Source organism: Lathamus discolor, chromosome 1, assembly GCF_037157495.1.
Source record: "Lathamus discolor isolate bLatDis1 chromosome 1, bLatDis1.hap1, whole genome shotgun sequence".
Lineage (NCBI taxonomy): Eukaryota > Metazoa > Chordata > Aves > Psittaciformes > Psittacidae > Lathamus > Lathamus discolor.
Window position 1 is genome coordinate 165,210,174 of NC_088884.1, and position 13,488 is coordinate 165,223,661.

A 13,488-nucleotide genomic window follows, 5' to 3' on the forward strand; every position below is an offset into this window, starting at 1 on the left:
ATGGAAGTGGTTATAAAAAGAAATGTTCCTACTATAAATGCCTTGGGATGAAATAAGGTTGTAAGAGGAGAGGGGATGAGAAGGCCACATTCTCCTTTTTGGGGAGTGTCTGGCATCTTCTCTCAGAAACCATTCAGGATTAGGGTTTCAGAGCTTCACCCAGCCTTCATCCAGCACTTTAGCCATTGCAGTGGCTATGAGTGGTCCATAACTCACCCTGGGATGCGTCTCCTGGAGATGTAGCATCCCTGGGGCTGCTCAGTGATGTTCAGTAACAAGGATGAAACCCTGGGGATGGAAAACATATGTGTATGTAAACACATATGGAATATGGATCCCTGCTGGTTTAACACAGCAGCTGGCCACAGATCCCCCGGTCTCCCAGTTGCCTCATGCAATGCAAACTGGTCTCTGACAGCTGGTTCAGACTTCGGAGCCCACCAGCAGCCAACCCTCAGGTCCCACAGCCTCTCCAGCTGCTGGGCTGTGACCCTTGGTGCCACCGGTACCTGGTCCTCTGACACCTTTCTCAGGCTCACAGACTGGTTTGGGGTGGAAGGGACCTTAAAGCTCATCCAGCTCCAACCCCCGCCACGAACAGGGACACCTTCCACTGGAGCAGCTTGCTCCAAGCCCCATCCAACCTAGCCTTGGTTTTATATGCAGCCAGACCCTTTCATCCCCTTATTCCGCTGTTTTCCCCGTGCTTATTCATCCCCAAAACACCTTGATCCCTGTCATTGCCCACCTTTGGTTTCTCCCTCAAAAGTCACATTATACCTTAAACTTACCACAATAAGTCTTTTACAATTCTGAAATGCTTTTCCTCTGAATTCCCTTGCTCTGGAGACCACCTCATCTTGATTGACAGTGATGGATGTTACCCCATCCATCTGGCCCCCTGGGACAGCCAGACCTGGGTTGTCCTTTGCATTTGTGGAGATAAGCCCTTTTTCACATAATCTAACACCCACAGCCTCTTCTTTACCAGGGAAACCCCATTCTCCTGCAGTTTCCAAGAGGTACATGCTTGGGAATTCAGCCTGCAAACCTTCTGCAGGCAAGTGCCGGAGCATGCATGCAGCATCAGCACCACACTTCAGCCCATCTCTGCATGGGGACATCCATGGAGCAGCCAGATATGCTGAAGAAAACCTTCTCCTGATGTTATCTCCTCTCTCTTATGATAGACTTTATGACTACAGGTATCATTCCCTCCCTGCCAGTGCTTTGCACTCTCCAGCATCTTTCAGCCCTAAAGCCCTCATGGCACTTGAATGGCTTCGTTGCTGCTTAGGTACCTAATCCATCCCTAAGGGCTGCAATCAGTGGGACAAACTGCTATCAATCACAGCTGTCATATGATGGGAGCCTCTGACCACTTGCACCACAGCCGAGTTACATCACACTCAAAGCACTGAATGTCTTTTTGGCATGGTAAAAAAGAGGATTCTTGAATCAAGAAGCTTGCCTGAGCTTTAATCATCAGGCAGCAAGAGCTGGGGGTGGAAGAGGCACCATCCTGAGCCTTCTGTCTCCATGGTCCAAACCCCAGAGCAGCTCCAGGACACCCCTAAGCAACCGGGTGTGCAGTTCCCTGTGCTGGACCCATCATTTATGTGCCTTGGGGTTTGCAGCCCTTTCACTGCACAACCCTCCCTCCTCCCAGTGCCGAGGCACCGTGCCTTGGAAGCCACGGTGCAGGGAGCAGTTAATATCACCTCAACTGGAATACACCAATTTGCTCGTATTCAGAGCATATTCCTTTTCGCTAAAGCCTTTCTGTGGTTTTGGCTGGGTGCCGGCCCCGAGCCCTAGAAGCTGGCAGGACCAGCACACGCGTAGACACACACAATTGAAGCGGTCCCAGCGCGAGGCTGCTGGATGACAGCGAAGAGCTTGTGAATTTACCGGCTAATTAGGAGACAGGCACATTCGGAAAGGGAGGTGGGAGGTGGCGACGGTGACTCAAGGAGTGGCAGGCTTCCATCTCCTGATGGACCATCCTCGCTGTAATAGAGGGAGCTGAGCCGGAGAGGAGAAGACAGAAAAAGGCTTTGTCCCAGCTCAGGCATTCAGGAGGCTGCGGCTTTCCTGTGCTTTGCTTTGGTTTTCATTCCAGGGGAAAGGTGTTAACCTCGTCCTCCTCGTCGTCGTCCCTCCTGGAAGCTTTCCCACTAGGGTAAAGTATGCTGCCGTCTCTGCTCCCTCATCCTCGTGTGGCATCTCCACTCTACAGAGCACATCACATACCTTATCGTCATTGTCACCCTGCCCATGAAGGTGCTCAAAGCTGGAAGTACCCAGTTATATACCTCCTGCTTAATGGGTTGGACTTGATGATCTTAAAGGTCTTTTCCAACCTGGTTGATCCTATGATTCTTAGTAACTCATGTCTGCTCTCAACCCTGAACAACTCACCTTTACAAGTCAAGAGGCACCTCCTTGCTCACAGATCATAGAATCATAGAATAATTAGGGTTGGAAAGGACCTTAAGATCACCCAGTTCCAACCCCCCTGGCATGGACAGGGACACCTCACAATAAACCGTGTCACCCAAGGCTCTGTCCAACTTGTCCTTGAACACTGCCAGGATGGAGCATTCACAGATTCCCTGGGCAACTCATTCCAGTGCCTCACCACCCTTACAGTAAGGAATTTCTTCCTTATATCCAATCTAAACTGCCCCTGTTTAAGTTTTAACCCGTTACCCCTTGTCCTGTCACTACAGTCCCTAATGAAGAGTCCCTCCCCAGCATCCCTATAGGCCCCCTTCAGGTACTGGAAGGCTGCTATGAGGTCTCCACGCAGCCTTCTCTTCTCCAGGCTGAACAGCCCCAACTTTCTCAGCCTGTCTGCTGCTTAAGTGATGCTGGTCTGTAATCAGAAACTAAACCATTCTCAGCTCACATTTGCAGTTCATAGAGATCATGAGTCTAGTTCCTCAGACAGGCTACAGCAGTCCCAAGAAGCCCCACAATCACAGCGCTGCTCTCATGTTCCCTAGCAGCTCAGAGATGGAAGAGCTGCGACGCCCACATTCAAGAAGGGGATTAACCTCCAAATTAAGACTCTTAGAGGGCGCAGAGGTGGCATTTCTACTTGGGAACATTCACCTTTCACAAATTTGGGTTGGTTTTGGGTTTTTGTTTAGTTTGGATCAAAACAATTGAAGTTTCAGTTGAAACAGCACAACCTGGGCTCAAAACATGAATTTTTTTCCCTTTTCCTAGAAATGTTCATTTTGCAATTTGAATTGTTGCTGGTGGTCACTTTGTTGCCAGAAGACTAATTCTAGGCCTGAAATCTGTGCTTCTCACTCTCCAAACACTCTTAGCCATACGCTGTTAAGGGAAGCAAAGCCACTGTAGCAGCAATTCAGAAATGATCTCCAAGGAAGCTGTGAACAACACAGCTCTTCAGTATTAGAGCTGTGAAATTGGCATTGAGAGGAAGGAATGGACTTGTTCACAGTAGATCTCTCCATGGAGCCCTTTCCATGATGCACAAGGCCTTAAGCAAACCCAGGAGTTAACCCTCTTGGAGATATCTCTTTGGCAAGTCTCAATAGTGACCAGACTGTGGGGACGAAGTCTCAGCTGCCTGGGTTTGCAATTCACAGTCCTGCTTCAGGATTCTTGGAACAATGAACACTGAGGAATGCTTCTAGCATTTGCTCCCTTCTAAAATGCTTATTTAGGCAGCACTATGACTCTCAAAGGACTGATGGACAGTGATGTTTAGTGACCTGACAAAGATCCCAATAGGAAGGATGTGGAGGAATGGGGACTTCAGTCTGACTGGTAGCATGCAAGTGCCATGGAATCACAGGTTGATTTGGGTTGCAGAGAAGGACTTGGGGGTGCCGGTCGATGAGAAAATGAGCATGAGCCGGCTGCAGTGTGCGCTCGCAGCCCAGAAACCAACCGGATCCTGGGCTGCATCCAAAGGAGCGTGACCAGCAGGGCGAAGGAGGTGATCCTGCCCCTCTGCTCTGCTCTTGTGAGACCTCACCTGGAGCATTGTGTGCAGTTCTGGTGTCCTCAACATAAAAAGGACATGGAACTGCTGGAACAAGTCCAGAGGAGGCCACGAGGATGATCAGGGGCTGGAGCACCTCCCGTATGAAGACAGGCTGAGGAAGTTGGGGCTGTTCAGCCTGGAGAAGAGAAGGCTGCGTGGAGACCTCAGAGCAGCTTCCTATAGGAAGGTTCCAGAGCAGGGCCTATAGGGATGCTGGGGACGGACTCTTTGCTCTTTGTCAGGGGCTGTAGTGACAGGACAAGGGGTAACGGGTTCAAACTGAAACAGGGGAAGTTTAGATTGGATCTAAGGAGGAAATTCTTTCCTGTGAGGGTGGTGAGGCACTGGAATGGGTTGCCCAGGGAGGCTGTGAGTGCTCCATCCCTGGCAGTGTTCAAGGCCAGGCTGGATGAAGCCTTGTGTGGGATGGTTTAGTGTGAGGTGTCCCTGCCCATGGCAGGGGGGTTGGAACTGGATGATCTTGAGGTCCATTCCAACCCTAACTATTCTATGATTCTATGGGCAATTGCTTTCCCTAAGCTCCTGGCTGCGCTGGTGCCAGCACAGCTCAAGATACTGTTGGCCACCTTTGCTGACCAAGGCCTGTTTACCACCAGGACCACCAGATGCTCTTCAGCAAAGCTCCTCCCCAGGCAGACACCTCCCAGCCCCAGTTTTCTCCTAGTCCATTCTTTCATAAGGAACCTTTAAGGTTCTTAAAGTGTAAAGACTCTTTTAAAAGGACCTCACTGGTTCTCTACCAATGAATGACATGGCAACTTCTCCACCACATCTACCTTCCTCAGTTGGGATAACTGCAAATGTCATTTATCACATGGCACTAGGGGTGGTTGTTTTTTGGTATTTTTTTGCCCAAAATGGTCCTGGATCTCATAACTTACACTCTCCTGCCCCAAATTCACCGTGATTAAAATCAGTGACCAGGTATCAAAGTTCAGTAGAAACACTTAATCAGGTAGAAGGATGTGTACACAAGGCATGGCCACTTAAGCTTTACTTCTTTATGCGATCAGGCCTAAAACTCAAACTGCATGTAATCCCTTGGAAAGGGAGCAACAGAACACTGGATTTTGGTTAATGGGATTTTGAGATATGGGGTAGCCTGGAGGAAGATGCATTTGCTTGCAAAGCATGTCTAGTATGTGGGGCTGCTCAGCAAAGGAGACGCAATTGGATCTGAAGCATGGAGTACTGCGCAGCTCTTGCTTTTAACCAGTTCCCCTCCTTTTGGGCATGTCTCCAATGAGTTCAAACAGCCAATAGCTCTATCACAGGTACATAAGCAAGTGCAGGAGCCCCTGAATTTCTCCTTGTGACAGATTGAGGCTCCATAGCTCTTGGGACAGAGCTCAGCTGCTGCAGGGTCTGGGATGAGCTCTCAGCCTCCCAACCGCACGTCCACATAATTCTCAGGGCAAGGGCTGAGCAGTGCTTCTGTTTCTGATCTTTTTTTCTCTGCTGGCTGCAAGGGAATTTGTCTCTGGGCCAAGCCATGTTAGAGAGCAAGAGTGGCAGAGGCAGGAAAAAAGCGGATTTGGCATCGCGCTTTCGAGACTGTTCATTAGGTAGAGCGCAGACATTGGATAACGTTCATGGTGCCTCAACATATCATCCAATTTCCTCTTTCTGCCCCTGAATGTGAACACTTCATGGAGAAAGACTGAGAATTCAGGCAATGGCTGACAGGGAAAAGGTCTCATTTCAGAAAGTAAAGGGCAAGGAGAGCTCTTTTCTCCCTGTCTTGGTACATTCAGAGCTTTCGGTCTCCCCTAATTAATGCTGATTTAAATTGCACTGAAAGACACACCCCGTGCTGTAAAACACAACCCTCAGGAGGTGGAATAGCAGCCCCTTTCTGACAAGCATCTGGAAGGTAGAAGAGGTTGTGTCAAATTCTGGGCCCTTGAAGTGCGCAAGCTGGAATAAATGCGTTCAAAAGGATAGTTCTCGGAATGGAAAATCGTGGGAAATTAAGGAACAAAACACTCCTTGGATCTAATTCTCATGCAGCTTAAGGGGTTTTCATCAGTACGAATCCGAGTGCTGTGAGACCCTGGGAAAAGTCACCCACCTGGCAAGCCAGGCTTTGTCATTAAGCACCATTTGGAAGAGGGGAAAGCCATCATCTACAAGGTCATGTTAGGGACTCCTAATTAATGTCGATGGAGAATATAATGTCTCCCAGCTGAGACACATGATTTGGTTTCAATTCTGACAACTCCAAACACATGGAACCTACAATTATTTCCACTCTACCTTTCCTCAGTGTCTCCATACACAAAAATCACTGTTTGCAGAAGACCTGCCTATAAACAACATTGGGGATTGTTTACGCCCCTCTTTTGGTCTCTGGAAAGAGATTATAGAATCACAGATTGGTTTGGGTTTAAGGGACCTTAAAGCTCCTCCAGCCCCAACCCCTGCCACGGGCAGGGACCCCTTCCACTGGAGCAGCTTGCTCCAAGCCCCTGTGTCCAACCTGGCCTTGAGCACTGCCAGGGATGGGGCAGCCACAGCTGCTCTGGGCACCCTGTGCCAGCGCCTCAGCACCCTCACAGGGAAGAGCTTCTGCCTAAGAGCTCAGCTCAGTCTCCCCTCGGGCAGGTTCAAGCCATTCCCCTTGGCCTGGCCCTACAGGCCCTTGTCCCAAGCCCCTCTCCAGGTTTCCTGCAGCCCCTTTATCACTGGAGCTGCTCTGAGGTCTCCCTATCCTGCATAGAAAGATTTTCATAAGAAGTCTGGAAAGAAAAGAAACTCAAAAGTTGAAAAGAGACGCTCCCTTTAACCACAGTCTTCCCAAACATCGTTACCTTCATCTTTACAGTCAAAAATCAGTGGGAAATCTACAGCAAATACTTCAGCTGAAGCAAAATAGAAGTGAAATTCCCCACAACTCTTCTCAGCTGCTTCTTAAGACACTGATCCCAAATGTTCTCTGCGTGGCATTTACCTCTAGCTTGAAAGTACCTACATTACCTTCATATAACTGCCCACATTTTCTTTGAGAAGAAAATGTAGTATTTCATTTGTATCACAGCCAAATCAGGGTAAAATATCACATGGGCAAAGAAAGAGTTCCTTTTAGCCTCATGACTAGGCTGGCGTATCAAAGGATTGCTACACATAACAGATCCCAAAATTTCACAAGTCAATCTACCAGATTTCACAATCACCTCTCACCTACACAGGGTAACACAGTCTTCACGAGGACTCTGCTCTCTTCTATTTAGAGAAAGCAGATGGCAAGCTGCTCCTCTGTTCAAGCTCTCAGCAATTAAACTCAAAGTGAATTACAACTGAAGAAGTCATCCCCTCCACACATGGACTTACTTGAAGCATTAACAGACAGTGGAACTAATCACCAAGACAGTTGTAAAGGGCAAGAATACAGAAAGATCCAAAAAGTTAGCTGGATGCCAGATAGATGAGTTAAAGCAATATCAAGACCGGATGGAGATGCTAAGTGTTGCAGATGGTTTCATTGCCTGGTTGGAAGAGGTCTGGAAAGGGTTAAAAATCTCAGAAACTATGTCATATCACTAATAACCTATTACTTTATGAATTAACCTTCACTGGCCTTGTTGAGATATTTTCTGTATTGCTATTTGAAGCTTTCAGTTTGGGTCACCAGCACAGACAGGACACACAGCTGAGTGTAGGAATAGTCTACAACCATCATTCCCTTGTGAAGGGAAAACTCAGTGATCATCATCTCCAAGGAGCAAGTGATGAAGATAAGGTTGAGAAAGCTGGGGCTGTTCATCCTGGAGAAGAGAAGCTGCATGGAGATCTCAGAGCAGCTTCCAGTGTCTGAAGGGGCCTACAAGGATGCTGGAGGGGACTTTTCATCAGGGACTGTAGCAATAGGACAAGGAGCAATGGGTTCAAACTTAAACAGAGGAAGTTCAGGTTAGATATAAGGAAGAAGTTCTTTATTGTGAGGGTGGTGAGGCCCTGGCACAGGTTGCCCAGAGAAGTGGCAAATGCTCCATCCCTGTCAGTGTTCAAGGCCAGGTTGCACAGAGCCTTGGGTGACGTGGTCTAGTGTGAGGCATCCCTGCCCATGGCAGAGTGTTGGAACTGAATGATCTTAAGATCCTTTCCAACCCAAGCCATTCTATGACTCTAAGATGGGGTTGGGCTCCCAGGCCTCAGCACTTGCATCCCTGGAAACGTTATTAGCTTTGGCTCATTGACTTCGCATTCATGACTTTCCAAGTCCTCCTACCCACCTCTTCCTCCAGGGACAGCCCCACCCTGGCGATGGCTTTTACTGCCGCCTGGCCCGGCGAGTGACAGAGTAAGTGAGAATCCAGGAGGGAGGAAACACTGGAGCCGAAGACATCTCCTCAACCAGAGCAGACATCGCTGACTCAAGAACCTCTGAGCGTAAGCCAACCGCAGTCAAGGCTGGATGCGCTTGCGACACTTCCTAGCCCAGCCCAAAGTGCCAGATAACCCAGGGAAGGGAGGGAAAGATGGAGTAAAAGAGTGAAAAAAGGGGATTCAGGGGGAAAATAGCTCACTGCTCAGCATGAACTAGTTTGTGTGACACGCTGCGAGGTGCTGCTGGGAAGCCACTTCATGCTCCCATCCCTGTAGCAGCATCTCTGCCCCAGCGTATGCAACAGGCTGGTCAGCAGCTCTTCCCAAGAGCTGCAGATGCTTAATGCATCTTGAGAAACGGACAGTCCTGGGATGGGGAACAGCACTAAGGAAACCATCTCTCGACACATAAACCCTTCAACTCCATAAGGAAGGAGGGGCAGCCAGTGGGAACAAGAAAATCTCTTCAAGAAAGTGCTTTTGTATTTATCTTGTGAGATTTGCCTTACCTGACTTCCAACCTCCACGTCAGTCATCCAACCTAAGCTCACAGGCTGGGCTTCCTCGGCCAGGAGAAAGTAACATATCCCAAGGGCTGCTCATCCCACCCCAAGCTGGATGTTGGGGAGGATGTCCTCAGAAGTATGGCTTTGTTTCCAAGGACAAGGGCATCCCATGTAACTGATTTATCAGTACATCCAACTAAAGTTATTTCCAATCCTCTGCCAAACCTTGCAGTGCCCATATCCTTAAAGCCATTGTGTAAATCCCAGGATATTACTTGTTAGACTAGAAAACTCACAGATATTTAATTTAGGCCAATTAGGAAAGATGGAACCCATGACATCGTTAAGCTTTATCTCTGCCTGAATAACCAGACCTTTTAAAGCTAACAAGGTATTCTGACAGAAAGAAAGAAAACATTAGGTCTGATTTGTTTCTCCATAGTATCTCTAGGACACGAAAGCTAAAGAGACGGTTAAGTTTCTATCATTTGTCATAATACCTAACAAAAATCAAAAGCCTTAAGAGAAAAAAGACAACAGTTGATTGGAAAGTTGATTCCAACTTTTCTGATATCAGAACTCAAATACTATATGAAACTGATTCCTTTAAGACAGAAGTGTACTTTCTGAGAAGAGAGTCTGTCTGTTACAGCATTTCTGAGTAACCCTAGTATGTATAAATCCAGAGAAAACAACAGCTCCAGCAATACTTCCCTGCAGAAAGGGCTCCTTGCCTACCCCCATCAAACCATTAGCATCCTCACCATGTCTGTTGAAGTGGGGTTGAATGGCAACACAAAGCTGAAAGGCAAAAGGGAAGTTGAAATGTTTATATTCTTTGCCATTATCCAGATCATCTTCCAGGTTGCCTTTGCAGTGATGGTCCAACCACATGTTGGGAGCAATGAGCCTTTGCTGTTAACAGGGTCCGCATCACATCCCTGCTTGAAACACCTTCACAGTTTTCTTTTGAGATTATGCATTTAAATAGGTCGGGACCCCACAGATCTCTCAGCCAATGCCTCTAGAACTAAGAGAGCAGAATCCTACCCTGTGAGTACGTTATTTAAGTCAGTCTGGAACAGATTAAGACAACCTTCCCCCATTTAGTACAAGTTCATCAATGAGCAATATGGCTTTGTTGTATTTCTGGACCTTCCCCAAACAACAGTTCAGAATCAGGATCACTTGCTCCAAAACCCCTCTGGTTTTGATTTTGTGGGGGAAAGGGTTGACTGATATTTACAAAACCAAACCAAGCCCAGTTTTCCCATTCTGCGCTCCGCAGGCCCCATGGTTCTGCTGAAATAGCCATCCCTGCAATGCCCCACTCTTCTGCTTTTGATCTCAGCTGGAGCCAGGAAACACCAAAGAAGCCACAAAACAGGATGGGGAAGGGAGGAAGGGGGAAGACTGAGCAAGAGAAGTTAATTGGACTTTTCTGAACCACAGAAAATGTTCATGGGATGATCTCATTTTATGGGTCTATAATCTATGCGCCAGTCCCTCAATCATCTTTAAGGGCTGAAATATATCAACAGTTCTCCTTGGAATTTGGCAAACGAGGGAAGAGACCATGAAGTAGTGGGAGAAATATACCTTCTATGCATTCAGGGCTGTAGAAACTTCCAAGATCGAAGCACCATCCAGGAGTCTCTCCATCAGTGGTCTATTTGCTACTTCTGACACTGCCAGCAGTCTCCAAGAAGAGAGATTTCCTGCTTACTAAAACACCCCAGGATTATTTTAAGCACAATTTTCTATGGACAAGGCAGGCTTAAAGTTTTTCCAGCTCCTCCATTACCTGCTTCCTACCTGTCCTGTGTTCAGCATGGCTTTTAGGTCTGGATTTAACATCATATCAGGACTTACTCAGTGTTGAGGTGCTTCGGAACAAAGGTTTCTGTCCACAGCCGTTGTCAGCATCTGCAGAGCAGGCAACTTTTGTGTTGGAAGCCTATGAAGCAGGATGGGCTTTCAGGACTGCAGGATCATGAACCACTGCTGGTGCCAGCTGCCACAGTAAAGAAGATTTTTATTGATCATAGACTGGTGGAAGGGACCTTAAAGCTCCTCCAGCCCCAACCCCTGCCACGGGCAGGGACCCCTTCCACTGGAGCAGCTTGCTCCAAGCCCCTGTGTCCAACCTGGCCTTGAGCACTGCCAGGGATGGGGCAGCCACAGCTTCTCTGGGCACCCTGTGCCAGCGCCTCAGCACCCTCCCAGGGAAGAGCTTCTGCCTAAGAGCTCAGCTCAGTCTCCCCTCGGGCAGGTTCAAGCCATTCCCCTTGGCCTGGCCCTACAGGCCCTTGTCCCAAGCCCCTCTCCAGCTTTCCTGCAGCCCCTTCAGGCACTGGAGCTGCTCTCAGGTCTCCCCATCACACAGCAGAGGGGCAGGATCCCCTCCCTGAGCTGCTGCTCACGCTCTGGGGGTGCACCCAGCACACGGGGGGGTTCTGGGCTCAAGCGCTCGCTGAAGCCGGGTCATGGGGAGCTTCTCATCAACCACGCTGGAGCAGAAGCTGCAGAAGGTGGTACAAGAGCAGGTACCTCACCTGCAGGGAAGAAACGAATAGAGCCAGGGGACGCACACTGAGCTCTGCAGGAGAGTGCGGGCAGAGCCAGAAGAGCCATAGTAACGACACTCCTGGAATTGCATGGTGCAGTGATGCATCCAGAGCTGCCCTGGGCACAGATTCAACTAACGAGCCCAAATTCAGCTTACCCTTCAGGAGCCATAAATCCAGACCAATTCCATCAACTTCCCATCTAGACGACACCAGATTATTCCCAATTTAACCTTGCAAACCATGACTGGGTGCTGACAGAACTCACCCTGTATATCATATGGCAGTATTCACTCGGAGAGTCTTCTTCAGCTTAGCATGATGTGAAAGAAAGCTTCCTAAGGGGAACCCCAGCTGCGTGTCTTTTCAATGACTGTTCACTGCCTAATTCCTGAGCCTCATTTCTTCCCTTGCCACTGAGAAAACAAAAGGAGAAGAAAGGAAGAGAAAAATGAGCCTTACAAGCCAGCAATGGAAGCGATCGTCATTGATTTTTCGCAGTTGTTACTCAAAGGCCAGGATTACAAGTTCATGGGGAGGCCACTGGCACTAACCCCAGTCTGCAGTTAATGCGTTCCATCCAGAGACTCCCTTGCAAAAGCCATCCAGCTCCTCTGGATCTCCGTGATAAGTTGAAGCTACCCCTGCAGATAATGGGAAAAACATGTTCAAAATGCAATGCACCTGCCCGATTACACAAAGGCATTGCCAAAAGAAGAGGGATGCAGAATGTATGGGTGCATAACCACTCACTGTATCCAACTGTCCCACCACATGAAGCTACCTCTCTGACCTTGACATCAGTGGCCTTTCAGGAAAGAATTAGGGCCCTTTCTGTTGTGATTATTTCCCCACCAGAAGGAAGATGCTTCAATCTGGAATGTACGAGGAGCTGACACATGTTGTGGGCTTTTTGTCTTCCCCCTCCAGTGGATGGTGCCAAAATCAAAGGTTAGTTGTTTCAATTGCACTCATCACCCAAAAACGCGCTTGTTTTGTATTGGAATTGTCTCCAACAGTTACACCTGGAAAAGGGGGGAAAAGCAAAAATAAAACGAATTTCCAGTGGCCTGGTTTGGAAAGCTGCAGAATAAGATTCCCACCAGTTGTCTGCAGTAATTCCCTGCTTTAAAAGTAAATAAGTAAGAGACCAACCACCTATTGGATCATCCCTTCCATCTCTCAGCTAACGTGGATTCCTGCCCCTGGTTATATTGTCCATTTTAATACCAAAATCTGCAGCCAATGTGGCTCACACACGCACACCCCCCACCTCCCCAAGGACAACTCCAAGCCAAACAGATTTCACTGATGGCCTAAATGATCATCTTCATCTCATCCTATTGCCTCATCATTATAACCTCATCAGACCACACTAAGCAATACATTACCCTCCATGGTGTTGACATCTTCACTTTTGTTAAGCTATTATCATGTCCCAGATTTAGCTGGGATCTCCTTTCCAGCTCACATTCATCACAGGCCCCTGGTCCAGTGCAGGATGTTGCACTTTAAATCTTTCTTCTTAAGAAGAACCCCGCCAGCTCTTCAGTGATAGCTGCTTCTCTCAACTCTCTCCAGTTTGTCCGCGTGTTTCTGAGCACATGTTGCACAGAAGTAAACACAGCAAGTCAAATTTACTGACGTGTTCAGCCTGGGTTAGGCCAAGGCAGCTTCAAGGTGCCAAACCCTCCCCAGGAGACCAAGGACCAGATGGAACATCTGGTTTCTCCAAACGAGAGCCCATCTCCCTTCACCTAGCTTGGTTGGAACAACATAGGGAGGTAACGCATGGGCACTAAGGTCATTCAACAAGCCATTCAACAGCGCAGCTGATGGGCAACAGCAAGTCCAAAAGTGGGACCCATCTGCTCAACTTCATGTTGCCTCGACTTAGTTGCAGTTTTCATGGCTTTGTAGTAAAACCCCATTCATTTCCTGCTTATTGCAGGGGGGTCCTGCTCATTGATGGGGGGGTTGGACCAGATGACCTTTGAAGGTCCCTTCCAACCCAAACTGTTCTGTGATTCACATGGGGCAGCAT